An 18,592-nucleotide genomic window follows, 5' to 3' on the forward strand; every position below is an offset into this window, starting at 1 on the left:
TTAATGTTGATGACACGTTTCCAGCTGTTGGTCTGTTTTTATTCTTCTATCAAACAGTCACTTTTAATAAAAAGCTGAGCCTTTTTTCTCTCTTACACAATCTGTGAATGCCTCATATGGTCAAGAAACTGAGATTCTTTATAACCATAAACACTATGTATAATTTTTGCGTGTTATAACTCTCTCCAGATGCTGGTACTCTGTATGCCCATGGAAATTAGGCACTCTCCTCTTTCCAGCCTCTCCAAGAACCTCAGCACTCTGACTCACAATGAAGAAAAAAAAAAGAATGTAAAGAATGCAAAGCAACTGCATACAGCTCATAGTATTTTATTTGTCCTGGATCTAGTGAAAGGGAAACAGAGCTTTGATACTGAAAACAACAGAGGTCTAATAATGATGCGGAAGTGTTATTTTTCCTTGAACAACGTTGACATTTTTCTGCTCCTCCTCCTTTCAGCAAGCAGTAGTCTCTGCATTTGGTCCAAGCAACAGTTGTCTCGTGTGGGAGGAGCCCCGAAAGTCAAACAAGTGAAGGTAGAAATAAAGGCCGAAGATAAAGGCTACTTTAGAAACAAAAGAAGTCTTTCTCTAGATCTCAGCTCTCAATATTTTGCAAGAGCTAAAACCACAAGAGGCAGGTTGGTTTCAGCAAGGGTGTGTCCACAAATAGCCCAAACATATACATCTCTGAAAGTATAGATATTCCCATTGGCACCTCTCCATTGCTGTCAGGAAGAAGTGAGCCTACCCTACACACACACAAAGTGTCTGAATGTTTAGCTGTAGCAGACAGCTTGTGCTCTCTTGGTAAAACTCTGGCATCCAGCCCCTTCCTGCAAGCTAGGGCTAACTTCAAAACTGACATCACACCTGCAGTGGGGAAGAGCTCCAGATGCAAACCCTCATCTCCGAGTTTGCACATACAGCTGAACTCCAAGGGGATTGCCTGATTTATTGTGGTTACCCAATCTGTATGATAGGTATCCACTGGATGAGGGACAGGAGAGTCTATCTGGTCTTCTCCTGAGTTCAGGGACAATTGCTTATGGTGATATGGAGTCAAGCTTACAGCCATGCTCTGAGGAAGCTTTAGGAAGGTAGAAAGAATCAGTTTTCATGCACTGATGTCGAAGCACACAAGGAGAGGAGGAATCCTTATTGGGGAAAGATGGTTGGAAGAAGGCAAGGAGATGTTCTCATTTTTCCCCAACCAAAAAAGTCTTGTGTCGCTATCAAGTTGCGTGCCTTCTTCGCAGTACCCCTCCACCAAACCTTTCTTCAAACTGGATGTTTAGCAGGATAAGCAAGCAGTAAAGGCAGTTAATGGAGAAGAAGACTCTGACTGATATTTGGAGAACAAAACCCCAGCTGGTTCGCTTCTACCAGGGAAAGCAAGCAGAGATTGCTGTGTTTGGGATGTGAATTTTGCAGTAGTTGAGGTCTTTAGCTTTCACCTTTTTCAGAGGGCCATGTGAAATGCTTCCACTGTGACTTAAGATTCAGTATTCATGATGGCACTGGCAATTTTTCCTCCTAGCCTAGAGTACTTAAGTGTCAGGATCCCACCTGTGCTCACTTTGACTCAAGGCCACCTCCAATCCTTTCTCCTATACCTCAGTATCTCCTACCCAGAAGTCTGGAGACATTAGTGTGAAGGCCCCGGGAACATGAGAGCACATGGAAATGTCTCACAGACATCCAAGTGACTTGGACATCTGCCAGGAAGTGAAAAAGCAAGTTACAACAGCAGGCCTCAAACCCGCAGTCTGTTCCTCTCTTTAATACCATCTCAGGCTTACTTACACAGAGTAAATACTGAGCAAGGAACTATCTGGGACTAAATCTGTAGTCTTATGAAAGGAACTAGCCTGCCTGAACTGATAACATAGCATGCCATGCTTCCAAAGAAAGAGAATTCAATGGCCACGCAGCTGAAGCACAGGTCAGCATCTTCTCTGTTCTTCAAAACAGGGAAAAAGTTTTGAGACCTCAATGTAAACTACAAACCACGCACTGGGCATGGCACAGGGAGAAAACCAAGGCCCTGAAAAATCATATCAGTCTCACTGCCTTGGATGCATCCTTGGATGTCAAGCTGTGGCTCCCAAGTTTGACAGGGCCCTAGGAGAGTTCATACTCAACTGTTGCTTGTGTGTTTGGGGTGGTTTGGTTTTATTTTTAACCTCTTGGGCAGGAAAGAAGCAGTATCTGGAGTCCAGCCAAGCACATGTACATGACTCCTTCAAACCAGCTTAGAACTTGGGGCGCAAAACAGATGAACACCAGTTCTCCATTCAGGGAGCCCCAAAGAAAGGAGAGGGGCCAGGGGCTAGTCAGAGGTAAGTGAAGCACCTGTAAGGATATGCTTAAGCAGGATATGCTTAGAAAGAGAGAAAACAGACAAGTCCAGCAGCAATCATCAACTGCAACTCATGAAGCACAGCAGCTAATGTTATGTCTGTTAGGCAGAGTAAAGGGAGCGATCAAAAGGGGTTTCTGAGAACCACAAATCAGAAGACAAGCAAGACTTAGCCAGTTTCGAAACACAGTACCTTTCTCCACAACGATTGGCTGAAACACCACCTAGACAGGCAGAAACCACAATTATCTGGAAGTGCTTGAAATCTTACTTGTGATAAACGGTAAATTTGAGAGACAACACTGAGTTTCTGTGCAGCTAACCACATTTAGCATGGCTGGCAAACACCAAAGCTCAGGCACACACAAATGAGATGCCAGCCTGAGAGCTCATCACAGCTAGTGCACAGGGCATTGCTGAAACAATACAGAGAGATTTGCATGACAATAATCAGAAGCCTACCCTGCCCAAGGGTGAAAAAGATTTCACCTCCTGAGCTGCAGGCAGCACTTGGGGAGCACGGGCTCCACTGCAGGAAGGGGTGCAGGAAGTGGAAATTCTCCTTCGCTTCCAAGAAAAATCAAGCAATCAAATGCACGTTCATCTCATGGATGTCTTTTTGCTCATAGGCCTGGAGCTAGTAAGTGGTGGCATAATGAAATGTGTATCTTTGCGTTAGGTGAGTCCTGTATTGATCCTGTGGAGCAGAAACAGAGGTGGCAGAAAGATTGCTGAAGGTGATCTTCTACCAAACTGCTTAGGGCTTAAAGCACCCAATCCACAAACTGATGAGAGGGAGCTGGGATTGTTTCGTATGGCCATGGGGAGGTCTGAGCATAGCCCTGACCATGGCATGGGCAGGAACGGAGAAGAGGCACCCAGAGAGGGGAGCAAGTTCTCAGGGAGGTGGGGGGGATCCTCATTCTTCTTGCATGAACTTTGCTGCATACACTGACAAGCTAAAAAGCTAAACTGAATTTTTATTTTTGTTTTACAGCACAATGCTTTGAAACAAAGCAGGAGTAATGCCCTTATGTTTCAGGAAAGCAGTACTGTTAATCTGGAAATCTCTTTGCTAAGCTTTTCTCAATAGCAGAGGGTATTTTTCCAGATTCAGCTTTTCCACAGTTTCTACAGTCTTTTATACCCACATCATTCCTATCAAGATTCTGCCCTGTTTTTCTCAAGTCTTCCATATGTTCATTCTCGAGTGTGCTTACGATGAGAAACCCAACATTAAAAGTGAACTTGAAGACCTCCACCTGTGCATGGTCTCACTGGTTGGATATTCAGCACCCGCTGTAAAAGGGAGCCTCCTCTCTAGGTACATGTACATGGAAGGACTGTGCGCACTGGTGTGCTAAGGGACCAATGTGGGGCCTAGCATAAGTACATATGTTTTGTCTCTTGACATAACGGTACCTAGACTAACTTCTTCCCACCTACTCAAAAATTACATGTACAGGTATTCAGACAACATGAGCAAAACATGACATGATTTGCAAACACCACTGTTGTCTCCTTTTACCAGGTAGGGACCCAGATTCTCTAATTACGGTGCCCTTTTGCTTCATGCAAAGGTCATGATGGATTGTAAGTCACATCTGTTGTATCACTGGGTTGTTACCTGTGAGTCACTGAGAGTCTAGACTGGAACCAGTCTTAATGCCAGACACAACCTCCATGGAAAAACATGTACTAGAAAAGTGGGATGCCAGGTTGGGAAGCTGGAAGAAGTTCACCGCCAACATCTGAAGCCGGTATGATTGTCCCCAACAGATGGATGTGCTTTTCCTCTACTAATATGCCTGAGTTCAAGGCAAGGGTGGGCTTTGCTCTCCTGTAGACAGCGACTCCCTTGGGAAAATACAGATGTTGTGTGGTCTTTACTCCAGACATCCCAAACCATGAGCTGCTGATCATTCGTTTACAGGTGTAACTTATATTGTTACAAATCTCTAGTGCAGGTATGCTACTAATTTATCAGCTCCAGCAAACTTCCCAAGCATCAGCACTCTGCTGATAGGGAATTTTGGATCAAAGAGTCCAAATCTAGAAATTAAATGAAGGTTGAAAAAAAAAAACACCAAAACCTGTGGATACAATACAGGCTAGCGCACAAGGGGAGCTTGGCACTGCCATGGAGTTACTCAGCTCTTAGGGTGTTTGTCAAGCTGTGTCTGCTAATGGAAATTTGTGGCTCCATCCCTTACTTTCAGGCCCTAAACTTCCAAATATTTGATAACACAGACATTTGAAGGGCAGTACTTGTGGTTTGCTTTTTCCTCCCATTCCTTTTCTTTTTAAACAAGAAGTCTCTAAATAAATAAGCTGCATTTATCTTTGAGAACCACCACCCGTTACTAAAAGAAAAAAAAGGTTGATAGGCAAGAAAGCACACAACGCTTTTTCTCTGTGACCTCCACCTGAGACCTGCAGACAAGCCCCTCCTGGTCTTTGGTCCTCTCACCTCTGATCACAGGATCAGCTTGCAGAGTCAGTGCCCATGTCTCTGAAGCAAATTCAGACGGCTGAAAGATCTGTGCAGCAAGACTGTGGTAACAGACTTCCCAGTAAAGTCAACATGCATTTCTCTTGCTGATTTCAGCCAAATTGGGATGTCTCCCAAAACCTTTCCTCTAAGCATGCTAATTTAAGGGGCATTGGTGGCAGGCCTCTTGCTCAGGTTAGGAAGCAAATTTTTTGAATGAGCACTGGGTCTGTTTTTCAAAAGAAAAATGTCCCTAGTGCATTTATGTTTTTGCCAGTGATAGTAGATGCCATTGCAGAAAAGAAACATGAGGTATGGGGGGCCAAGAAGAAGGAACCTGGCTCTGGCATCCAAAGACAAATGGAGTAATGCTCCAGGAAGGCTGCTTGTGCATTTTGCACTCTGGCATCTTTGAGGGAAAAGCACAAAAGGCTGTACGTTTAACCAACAGAGGACGACAAGAGAATAGACAATGAAGCCAACTCGAGGATGCCTACAGACACAAGGGCCACGCTGTTCTCTACTGAGCCAGGAGACCAGGAGGAACAAATCACATTCACATCCACCAAGTTAGAGCTTCACTTCCAAGGAGATCCAAGGGGAGAGATCTTGAAGGAAGTTCTTCAAAGCAGCTCTTTTCCCAGTCCTGCCAAGTGTGAGATCTGGGCATAGGGCAAAAATCCTCTATCCTGTTTTTCCTACTTTATCCTTGTTATCCCAAGCTCCACCTCCAACAGCTCCTCTGAGTGTTCTCCAAACCTGGGCACATTTCTACCCGTCTGCCACCCTTCTCACTGAACAAGGGCTTCCCAGGAAGACACAGAAGAACAAAACAATCGCTGCAGCTCAAACCTGCACCCTTATCATGCCTTCAGCAGAAGTAATTAACAGGCAGCTATTACTGAAGAACAGCGCAAGCACATAGCTATACATCCCCAGAAAGCTCTACCAGGCTCCAGCAGTTTGGAGCTCAGGTCCTTCACTGAATTAGAGGTGGTATCAATATAATTAGTGGTTTTCCATGCAGACTTTTCATCCATGAATGTGCTCCCAGCAGATCTGTCTTCTGTGGTTGCATCCTCTCTCTTTTTGAGCCCACAGGAACCATGAGCAACTTCGGCATCTTGTGGCAGAGAGCTCCGCAGATTTAATCCAAGCACCACCTCTTTGGGTGATGCCCAAGACTGGACACAGTATCCAGATGTGACCTCCCCGGCACTGAATAGAGGGGATAACAACATCCTTTGATCTCCTGCCCCTGCTGCGCCTAAGGTAGCCCAGGATGTGATTTGCCTTCTTTGCAGTGAGAGCACACCTTGGGTCATATTGAACGCAGCAATCACTGTAACCCCTAGGTCCTTTCCAGGAGAGCTGCTCAGCCAGATGTTTTCCAGCCTGGATCTATGCAATTGGATCTTCCCACTTCCAATGCAGGACTTTGCACGTCTTGCTGCTCAGCTTCAGGAAGTTTCTGTTGGCTGAATCCCCAAGTTTCTCGAGGTCCCTCTCGACTGACGCTCTGCTCTTCAGCACATCAGCCACTCCCCCTAGTTCTGCATTGTCTGCAAAGTTGCTGAGGGTGTGCTCTGTCCAAGGGCATGCGTGGGAGGTAGGGGGAAAAGGCACAGGGAACAAGGAAGGGCCAGGGAATATTCAATAACAAAATTTTACGGTAGAAAAATGAGAAGTCTGGGTAATGTTCCCCGCTGTGGCTGAAAGGGAAGGAAGCAACATCAGGCATTGCAAACTGAACGGATGAAAGCAGAGTGGTGCACAGACAAGCCCAGAGCATCATGAAGGCTTGTAACGAGGGCCTGGGGGTCCCGCTGGGCACCCCCCATCAGCAGTACATCTGAGCAAAGCCACCAGCTCTGCATAAATGGCAGCAGACAAGACACAAACATATTCACCCCAGAGCAGGAGGCTCTGCATCTGCATCGTCCCTCCTGCCGTTTCTTAAGGGTTTCAAGGGGAGAAACTCTCATGCCAGTCTTTGAATCTCAGTAGCTTACACCCACGGTTCTGCCAGGTGGCATGCAATGGTGCTATACGGGAGTGGTGTCTGCTGTACACTGTGTACAAGGCTGTCAGCAGCCATAATCAGACACAGTGTACTCAACAAAAGCTTCTGAACATCAGCCAAGCAGGATTTATTCCAAACTCCTCATGCACTGCTTGTAAGCCTTCAGTTTATGTTGCTGCTAGGAAAAGTAGCTCGCTCGCTCGCTCTGAACCAAAAATTGAAAGGATTAAGACATTTTTTTTTTCTCCAAAGGTAACACGAGACTGTTTTACCTTTGAAAATGGGCTGTAGTCACTGGCTGCTTCCTAGGGGATTAAATGGCATTCCTTTCCCAGTTTCAAGAAGTCCTTTCAAGTTTTTTTTTTTAGGCATCCCCAAGCTAGCAGCAGAAGTTTTAATGGAAATCCAAGCACTCTATGAGTTTCCCAAACCTGGAGAGCTGGCATAGCAATCCTACCCCCAGCGCTTTCAGGGGGTAATGCTTTTTCAGAAAAGATAATGCTTGGCATGCTTCTCATTTGGTTTGGGCACTCCACAGCTCCCAAAAGAGGGGCTGCTAGCAATGCAGCAGTGCAATGACTGGAGATCACTGCCAAGACCCTGGAGATGCAGCTGGCACAGGGCATCGGACCCCAGAATCACAGAATCATATAGGTTGGAAAAGACCTTTAAGATCATCGAGTCCAACCGTAAACCTAACACGACCAATACCACCACTATACCATGTCCCTAAGCACCTCATCCAAACATCTTTTAAATACCTCCAGGGATGGCAACTCAACCATTTCCCTGGGCAGCCTGTTCCAATGCTTGATAACCCTTTCAGTGAAGTAAAATTTCCTAATATCCAGTCTAAATCTCCCCTGGCACAACTTGAGGCCATTTCCTCTCATCCTCGTCCTCCACCAATGTGGCCCCTGCTCCCAAGGGGGTTTCCAGGGCTCGTTTCCTTGCTTCTTTTTCACCCATGCTTTTTATGCTACTCCAGGATGGCAGCTCCCAAGGTTAGGGTGAGATTGGGAGCCTGATTGAAGTCCAATGGCAGAAGTGACCTTTGCAACCAGAAGTGAGGTTGCGAGTCCAATAGCAAAACCAGGAATGGGGCAGGCAATTAATCTTTTTCCCTTTCCATAGCTTGCTCTCTGTCCCACAGCTTTTGTTGTTTTATTTTTTTTTTTAAAGATCAGCTGTTTCAAAGCATAACACAGAATTTCCCCCCTGTTTAAAAGCCATTTATGCCCCACCTCAAGTGTGGAAAGTTGAAATTTGGCAGGGAAACAGAGAGAATTTCCTTGGAGTAGCTTTCTGTGAAAGATTTGGGACCTCAAAGTTACATACCAAGGTTTCACAGCACATTTTGTACCTATTTTGTTTTAATACACTCATAAACAAACTGCTCAGGAAGACTTCTGAGCACATATCGGGTCAAAATAACCACATGTTGCGAGACCTAAGGCTTGTGAATATGGGCACCATTCAGGCAGAGGAACTCAGGCTTGCCAAATCTCTCTGGAAAACATTGTGGCCTTACACAAGTGTCTGCACCAAGCAAGCTTGCACTGACCTTTTACGTCTCACGTCCACGGTCATACCAACAGGAGCACATACAACTTGTAATTCCCATAAGGAGAAAAATACTCAAAAAAGAAGCTCTAACCAATAGTCCTCAGAGATCTCAATGGCTCGGGTGTGCTTTCAACTATGAAGAAGAGAAGGTCTGGGGTCTTTTCTGCTTTGGGTTGGGTTTGGGGCTAGGGTTTTATTTGCTGGTTTTTATGCTTGCCTGTAGATCGTGCGTAATCAAAAATAGAACTGTAAATTCATCAGCTGCTTTGTTCTGTGCAAGTAATTCACTCGGCTCTATTCACAGCTCAACCTCATCCTGCATTGAAACTCACATGCTTTGGTTTATTACGCGAGCATAGTCTAATTTCAGAGATCACAAAAATAATATTCCAAGTTTAATCCCAAAGAAAGGATTACTAGGGATCAAATCCATTATTTCACAATAAATCCCTTTTATGTCTTTTTTTTTCCCCCCATCAGCAATCAAAGCAAGTGGATTTCAGCTCTAAAACGCTGCTTCTATACAGCACAAGAGATCCTTGCTCAAGGCACAGGGCTCAACATTTACTTTCATTTTTTGCTCAGTATCAAAGGAGATTTATTTTTTCCCCCTTGCCAAAAATAAAGACTGGTCTAGATTCTCAGCTGCAGCTGAGAGCACTGGGAGAGAAAGTAGCTGCAGCTCATTTTTGCAGCTTCCTAATCTTGTACGACAGTTTCTAATGTTCTCGATTGTCCACAGCCCGCCACCACTGTTTCTTCATTTGAGAGTCTGAACCAAAGAGCCAAGCTCTGGCTTCAGCAAGAGGAGATTCAGAGACCACCAAAGGGGGTTTTTTTCCTCTAAATACAAGGCCAGACTCAGCTCACCAACTTCAGCTTTTTTCTTCATTGATATTTCCATAGTTTGCTGTATGAAGCTAATCAGATGATACAAGAGCCTTTAGCATCCCACTGTCCAGGGATGGGACATTGCAGCTCTAATCCCTTGCATGTGTGTTTTCTATACAACATGGACAGAGTCACCAGCCACAGAGCCCTAGACCTGCTGGCCTTGCTGGAGAGAACAACGATGCTAACGTGGACAGAGGCAGACACCTGCTCCCCCTTTATCACATCTTATGGAAGACACAAATGGAAACAAAATTGCTATCAGCCTTGACCGTGTGCTATGTATAAATAGTACGAACCGGATTGGGCAAAACAGATTGTGCATCATCATTACTGTGAAGTCAGGCTCTTTATGGTTCCTCTGCTAACCAGACCATATTTTTAGTCCTAATCTCAATCTGTTTGAATTAGCTCTGCTAAAGCGAACAGAATTATACAGGTCAGATCAATTATTGTGAAAAATTCAATTATGACAGTGCCATATGTGGCACTATAAAAAGAACACAGCTGTACATATGGCTGATGAAAGCAACAGCATTTAACAGCACAAATGTCCATGACATTGTGATGTCCTTTAGTCCTTCAATGCTTTCTACGTGGGCCACATTGAGAGGAGGAAAAGCACCTACACTTGTCCTTTTAGAAAAACTGCACCAGCTTTCAAATGTCCCTCTCCACCACCCTCCACAAAACCCAGAATCATCTCATGGAAGTTGCATGGAGCATTGAGAGTTTCTTTTAGGAGGTGGAGTTGATCCTGCTTGTGTCATGAAAATTTCCACCAAAAATAAAAAAAGTCAGTTTTGCCCAACATTTCTTAAAACAAAAGAGCTGCCTTGTTTCCCTATGGATGCTTGTGACTACAAGGCTCTAAATCCTTATGCCTGTGCAGTCATTCTCAGCAGAAATCATGAGCGACAGTACACCTTGCATGCACTGTCAAATGTGCAGGTTAAGTCAAATATGCATCATCATGTGCAGGGCTGGGACTTGAACATCTGAGCACACAACCTGAGAAGAGGAATGCTGCATGCACTGGAGATTCATCCCTTTTCCCAGGAATGGGGGCAAATTTCTGCTCATCACAAAAGCAGCATTGAAGCAAAGCCTGCTGAGTAATGCATAAGTCCTAAAAAAATCCAACAAAATGGAAAACTTCCCACTCCATGCTTTGGTGTCACAGGAACCAGGCCTCTCAAAAAAACTGGGAAGAGGAGGAAGACCTTACTGTGCCCTGGTAAAGAGGAGATCTGGCCAAGCTTGTGCCACCAGCCTCCTGGCTCCCCTTGTGCTTTCATCGCCTAGAGTAGTGATGTCTAAAGTGCGATGTGCAAGATGATCCATTGGGTTGCAGGAAGAAATATTAGAATTTCAGTAGCACATATATATAATTTATAAATAACTACATACACATACATTGGAGGTGCATGCTCAAAAATGTTTTGCAGATAGGGGTGCACAATCAAAAAAGTTTGGAGATCACTGACCCAAAGGAAACCCCACTCCCAGCAGCAGTTTCAGACCAAAAGCTCAGGAAAAGCAGCTGCTACAGCAGTGCCCACTGCCACCCCTGCAAAGCTGAGGGAAGGGGAGGGTGAGACCGTCCATCACCCCCTGCATAGGAGAGGAAGCGCAACTGGCATTCATCACAGCAGTGAAACCAGCTATGCAAAGCACTGTCCTAGTTATGGAGGAAACCAGCCAGGGAAACAACACCAAAATAAAACCCCAGACCCAAGAGAAAATGCATTTTCTTCACCCTCCGTTCTCCACAGAGATGGTTTTGGTGCTCGTCATAGCAGGAGGAGGTAAGCTGCTTCTAGGGAGAAATACCATGTCCCGGCATTCCTTTTCAGCCTGTAAATGAAATAGGAAGGAAGCAACCAGGACTAGAACACAAAGCAAAAGCCTCTGAGAAGTTGCCATCAACTCAACACAAAAAAAAAAAAAAAAAAAGCCCTCAGTGGATTGACCAGTGTTCAAAAATACATCCAAAGGATGCTCTTCCACGTCAAACTGCACTGGCACACTCCTTCTGCACGGGCTTCCAGATGGTCCATCTTTTTTAGCCCTTCCTTTATTTTGAGTGGACAGCCTGAGGCACAGCAGGACTATATAATTGCTTTATTTTAGAGCAGAGAAAATAAAAGTTCTACTAGCAAAAATAAATTATTTTTCTAAAAATAAAAAAAAAAAAAATTTTCAGATTTCCTTTTATTCTTCTTATTCTTCTCCACACAAACACACACTATTTAGAGAGCACAGCTCAGCAGAGATTTAAAGGAGCCTCTTCATGGTTGATAGCCCCTGTATTGCAGCCACTGATTCACAGATCAGGTTTTTTTTCAAGTCTAAATCATGCACTCCATGCTGGACAACTTCAAGTGCAACAGTACAGAGCCTATATATTATAAACCTATTTCTTAAACAGTTTTAAAGGTTCTCAAAAAGGAACCTGTTAAAATGATTTCACACTCTTTCTGTAAAAAAAAATATTAATTTGTTGGGGTCTGCTATGGAACCAATTGACTTCAGGAGGCAAACCTTAAATCTTGATAATTATGTACTGCTTAAGTGTGATACTAGAACAGGTCTTAATACCAAGGGAAAAACCCAGCCTTGCATCTCCAGGGGTTTCAGGGCTGTGAATTGAACAGGTTGCTTTTCCTGACACCATGTTCTGAAAAAGGAGGGGAAAATAATCAAGAAGAGCATGCGCATGCAGTAGGAATCAAAATGCTTTTTACCATTTCTCTTTTCCTCTTTCAAAAAGTTGCTTGACAGGATATCTGCAGAAGGGAGGGAAGGATCTCCCAAAGATGACATGCTCCAGATCCTGGTCATGACCATAGTGTGGCTCTCTCATGTGCTAGGGCTCCAAGGCACATCTCCCACCATAAATATACAGCTTAAGCAGGCACCCAAGAAGTCCATATGCTCACACAACTAAAGAAGCTGTTGGTTTAGGAACCCAGCAGCGAGCCTGTTCACATCTGATCCTCCTTTGTGCTTGGCCCTTTGTTGAGAGCTCACCCCTGGAAGATGCTAAGGGGAACAATCTGAGTCGATCAGAAACACAAAGCCACTCAGTCTCAAAAAAAGCTTGGTTGCGAGTCAAACAATACAAGGTTTGAAAATTATTTTAGACTAAATTCTTCCTCAGGACATGATATCCAAGGGTGAAAGCTTGGCCCCACTGAGGCCAAGAGCAAAACTCCTGCAGACCTCAGCAGGACCTGGCTCCCACCCAAAGCAAACTTTTCAAGTCTCAGTCAAGCTCTTCAGCTGCAGACATTCATTTCTATTATTTTTGTAGCCTTTTTGTCTCACCAAAGGGATGCTTCCACAGTGGCCATCCAAGAGCTGTTGACAAGATGGAATAAGTTTAACCTGCAATTGAAAAAGAAGTACATAAATTTTTTTTCAGTTAAAAGCAGTATGTTTGTGACACGGTCTCCAAGTGTGTTGGTATCAATCTGGCCAGTGGAGGAGTCCCACATAGCTCAAACCCTTCGGGGACTGGGACTATGGTCTGTTCTATTTCTGCATAGCACCTAACCCTACAGGGCCCTGCATCTGCAACGGGAGCCTTCCAGAGACCATGGTAAAAGCAATTATAAATACAAGTATTTTGATTTTTAGCCTTGTTGACTTTCCTTTTGCCAGCATTGTTTGTCATTCCCAGCAGACCAAAAGCATTTTTTCCTCATGGGGAAGAGCACTGTGACAATGATGTTGAAGTGCTCTCCAGTTTTACATTTGGAACAACAGTAACAAGTAAAACATGAACTCTCAGTTTTACAACAAGTTTTGTAACTTCTGGTGATTTGTTTTAAAGCCTCTGCTCCTGAAAACCAGTAGTTACACCAGTCTCAATTCTTGCTGTCAGAAGGAAACCTCTAGTCCACATGGCCACAGGGTATGGCTCAAAAACACGACCCTCAGCACGTCAAAAAGCTGGGAAACAAAGAACAGCTCATGCTGGACTAGTTTTGTTCTTTGAGATCACCGTGGGCCAGCCAGGTCATCACGTGGCTGACAGTGATGAACACCCATCGCATACCAGCTCCATGGCACCCGACCACAAGAGCAGAAGTGACCACAGTGTCTGCCAGAGGAAAGGCTAGGACAAATTCACCCAAGCAATCAGCAATACCAATAACCATAATTAACGCCTGTTCCCTTTGCTCCTTGTGTTTAAAACGTCAAGAAATTTTGCCACAAGATTTTCCCCCCTGAATGCCACAGGTTCAGACCTCAACTCTCTACTGATACCCAGAAGTTTTCACCATATGCTTGCAATTATGAAATCATTCTCAGCAACAAGAAACACAATACACTTTGAAGGAAAGAAAATAAACGAGGTCTTCCTTCTACCTTCATCTACTCTCCACATGCTCTGACATTTTTATGTAACTGGAACAGGGACACGCCCTTCTCATTTCTAGATGCCAAGCTGGTTAGCTGCCACGTTATTAGAGCCCACAAATCTCTGGCTTCATCCAAGGAAGGAAGTCAGGCTCCAGCAAAGGCAAACTGCATTGAACTTGCTCAAACATGCATATTTCAAGTGCTGTCTTCTCCCACAGCCCAAAGGACGTTGCAACACCATCAAGATAGAGCCTTAGTGTAACATGCCAAAGCAGTTGCTTACGTTAAGGTTAGGTCTGAGCCACTAAAGGCAGATGTGAATTTTAGACCTCAAGAAACGCAGGGCTACTTGAACCTCTGGCATCTCCAAAGCTTTTTCCCCAGGACACAGGGGAATCTTGAGTTTTTGTGTCATTTTCTTTGCTCACGTTTTTCAAATGTACACACAGATTGCCCATCAAGTATTGCTAACATCAGGTTAAAGTAATTCCACCAATGTCCTCTTAAGCCTTTGTCTTGTCTGTTGTAGCACCCACGTGATTACAACCATGCTTATGTGTCTGGGCTGGTGACAAGCAGTAAGGGCTGAAAATTGTATTTGATACTAAATGTGCATCATTTTGGCATTTCTTGAATCCATCCACCTTTTCCAATTGCACCAGGGCAGGAGAATGGGCAAGCTGCACTTCTGAAACAAGATGGAAATAATACTAACAACTACAGGAATCACAGCCAGCTCTTCTGAAGCTCTTCTGGTCCTCCAAAAGAGATATGGGCAACAGAGGACAGGGCAAGCTTGAAGGTAGGGCTCCTGTAGACCTAAATAAGTTCCTGTAGAAGCAGCTGTATGCCCAAGCTTAATTCTAGTTTTGGAGGTGTTTCACAGCACTTTGGCACATTAAATAAAGTCTTTGGTTGCATTCAAACACACATCAGGAAATGTCCAGTTTGCTGGATGTGTTGGTCATCGTGGCTTTCACAAGTTTAGAAGAACTCCTGAGAATATTTTGCTGTAAGGCTAAGCTTTGCCAGAGGAAGAAGTTTACAGGCAAATGACTTCTACATCACGCTTGAAGAACCAGTCTACAGAGTCATGTAAGATTTCTCCTTCTTCTCTCTCTTCACCTCAGATCAGCCCCTTGTAAGAAGTCTTAAGTATTGCAGTCACCTGTGAGTCATTTGTAGCACCTATGCTACACATATAGCCACCTGAAGCGAGCACCACCAGAGACAAGTTTTATGCCGCAGGAAGGACACAGTGTTCCCTCAGCTGCACGTTCTCATTCCCTCAGCAGCTGCTGTAAAGGCTGTTCTTTCTGCTATGGACACCAAAGGAAGTTGGAAAAAAACTTCTATCAACCAAAAAGAGAAGGATAGGGAAAAAAAAAAGTTAAAAATGAATAAATGTACCAAATAAATATGGAGGTTTTGTAGAGCTGATTATCTCAAAGCTGATTTCCCCTGGGACCAAAGCCCAGCTTCTAACACCACCCAACCACATCCAGACCAAATCCTGAAAATCCCTGTTCACCCAAAAGGAAAATGGGCAGCTCCCTCTGATTTCTAAGTAACATGCTTTCCTTTCTAGCTATTTAGCTCCTTTGCATTTTAAACACCTTAGAATCATAGAATGCTTTGGATTGGAAGGGACCTTTACAGGTCATCTAGTCCAACCCCCCTGCAAGAGCAGGGACATCTTTAACTAGATCAGGTTGCTCAGAGCCCCATCCAACCTGACCTTGAATGTTTCCAGGGATGGGGCCTCCACTACCTCTCTGGGCAACCTGTTCCAGTGCCTCACCACCCTCCAAATTGTACACCAAATTGTAAAAAATTTCTTTCTTAAATCCAGTCTAAATCTGCCCTCCCTTAGTTTAAAACCATTGCTCCTTGTCCTGTCACAACAGGCCTTGCTAAAAAGTCTCTCCCCATCTTTCCTATAGGCCCCCTTTAAGTACTGGAAGGCTGCTATAAGGTCTCCCCACAGCCTTCTCTTCTCCAGGCTGAACAACCCCAACTCTCTCAGCCTGTCCTCGTAGGAGAGGTGCTCCAGCTCTCGGATCATTTTTGTTTCCCTCCTCTGGACCTGCTCCAACAGCTCCATGTCCTTCTTGTGCTGAGGGCTCCAGAGCTGGATGCAGTACTACAGGTGGGGTCTCACCAGAGCGGAGTAGAGGGGCAGAATCACCTCCCTCGACCTGCTGGCCACACTTCTTTTGATGCAGCCCAGGATACGGTTGGCCTTCTGGGCTGCGAGCGCACATTGTTGGCTCATGTCCAGCTTTTCGTCCATCAGTACCCTCAAGTCCTTTTCCGCAGGGCTGCTCTTGATCACAAACCTTCCTCAAGTTAGCGGCAGTTCAGAAGCAGGTGATGTCTGTGGTGTACCAAAACCCAGATGCCCTGATGCATGCTTGCGCAGGACCACAAAATGAGTTTGAGAAATGACGACAACGTGAAAATGCTAGATAGTGTCAGCAAGAGTTGGGATTTCTTTGGAGGGAGCAGTCATTTTCTTGCCCCCCAAAAAAAGTTGAAAGTATGAGAACTGGGAGAACACATGGGTTATTTATGAAATCCTCATGGTGAGGAGTACAAGAGCAGTTCATAAATCTCCACACTAGCCAGGAGACCAACCTGTCTGCAGGAATAAGGGCCCAGAAGACCTGTGTGGTTAGAGCATGGCCACAGGCTAACAAACTCTCACACCAAAATAACTCACTGAATTCTTCTAAGAAGTCCCACCATGCTGGAAATAATACACACCTTTTCTTAGCAAGCCTACGAGCAAGCCTCAAATCTTTTGAGGATTTTTCACAACAAAATGTTGTTCCTGTAAAAATTTAGATTTATTAAAATTGAAGCTTTTCACAGAAGTCTATAGGAATAAGCATCAGCCTGGTGCTTAGAAGCCTTCTGGGAGGACACATGGACTTAAATTCCCACTATAATTCAGCTCATGGACTTGAACCTAGATTTTCCACCTTAGGTTTACTACCTGATCTGGGATATAACTCTCTCCTCTTCTTCCTAGCCCAAGATCCCCCTTCTTGAGGATTGTGGTTACATCTAAGTTATTGAGCTTGGCAAGGTAACGTGACCTGGTGGTTGAGACATTCCGTTTGAGGGATTTGCATGTTGTGAGGGCCCTGACCACCGCCACCAACCACAGAGCAGAAGTTCCCAAACCCTTTTTGCTGGTGATTCTACTTCCAGTTTCACTTCCAAGCTTGTGACCCTGCTTCCACAATCCCTTAGGCTCTGCTATCATCTGCAGAGCCCCATCGATCCCACCAGGCTCTGAGTCTTCTGCTTGGGAAACCACTTACACTGAATTGTTTTCTCACTGGTCACCTTGATGTTTTGAGGCACATTTTTCCCTGGTGGTGGAGAAGCTTTACCCATCACCCACCCAACCCAGGTTATAAATTGTGGTTTTGATTCCACCTCTGAACCTTTGTGTTGTTTCTCATTGTGGCATTTATTCATCATGCAGCAAACGCAGCATTGCACCCTGAACATCCTAAGTGAAGGTCTGATGAGTTCTTATTTCCACATTTTTGGCCAGGGCACAAATTTTGTTTCAGAGCTGTTCTGTTTTGTGGTTTCAGATAAGGTCTTCAGCATGCTACATATGCAGGCAACACTCGCACTGTTCTCTAAGCAAAGTACTGATATTGAACAATTTATCATGTATTATTGCAAATTTAGGACCACAGTTTGTCACAATTCAGTGTTCAGGGGTCATTCCAGAACATCACACGGTTTTCTAAAGATGAGGCAATGACAGCATGCGTGATCGTATGATAGATACAAGCCTGCTTGTAGCATTGCAGCATTTTCTTATAGGAGCTTTGCTTACTGAAAAGGAGGACTCTTGCAAGTTAGTGCTTCCCTTTGAGGAAAGCTGTATCTGTACAACTATTAAATACAAAAGCTAGTAAAGTCTGTGTAACTCTCTCATCACTGCACACATTTCAACACCTCGCTAGATCACAATCTTAACCCATCTCACCTCATATCTTTATATGCATCTATTCTTTTGAGATTGCAATCAACCTAAAAGCAATGAATTGCATGCTCTAAATAACACCTCAGATATATATGTTTAATCTGGAAATAATTTTACTCTTACAGTGTGCAAGAACTGTAACTGTCTCAAAATGAGTTAGGTCCACAGTGGAGCATCTGCTCTGCTCCCTGGATTAGAGAGGATTTAGCAGGAAACCACACTGTCAGCCTTGTAGCAGATGGTGACAGCATCATTCAAACAGTCTCTCTCTCCATATGCTGCTGCCCAAGACAATACAACATCAGGTCTCCATAAGAACAATTGATGGTCCCCATGCTAACTCTGGAGCACAGGTTGTCCTGCCTGGTGGCTCTCTGTAGGTCCCACAGCATGTTCATACTGGTCTAGACAACGGGGCATTTCTTCTTTCCCTAAATCTACAGGCAAATGATACCTTCCCCTACAATTTGCTAATCCCACTTGGACAGGCAACAGCAAATTCCAGCCTGGGAGCCCCGAGATGGACTTGGGCAACCTCCCCATCAGCAGGAGTCTGCTCCTGCCAAAGGACCAGGGCAGCCGTGGCATTTTCTAGGCAAGCAGCAAAAGGGGACAAAGATCCCCCTTGGTCTCTGGATGACCTGTGCCAGGACTCTGAGGTCTGTGCCCACCTTTTCCCCTTCTTTGTGGACAGCTCGAGGTCTCCAGGTGAGCATCTGCTCGACCGCGTGCTGTGGCTCTGTGGCTGTTCTCCCTCTTCACCAAGAGGTGGAAGCAGAGCCCCCTTACCGTCCAGCGTACGGGGCTTGCACTAAAACCCCACATTTACTAGCTCAAAATTAGGGTCTCCCCACTTATATGCAATTACAAGCAATG

Source organism: Ciconia boyciana, chromosome 8 (assembly GCF_034638445.1).
Source record: "Ciconia boyciana chromosome 8, ASM3463844v1, whole genome shotgun sequence".
NCBI classification, from domain to species: Eukaryota; Metazoa; Chordata; class Aves; order Ciconiiformes; family Ciconiidae; genus Ciconia; species Ciconia boyciana.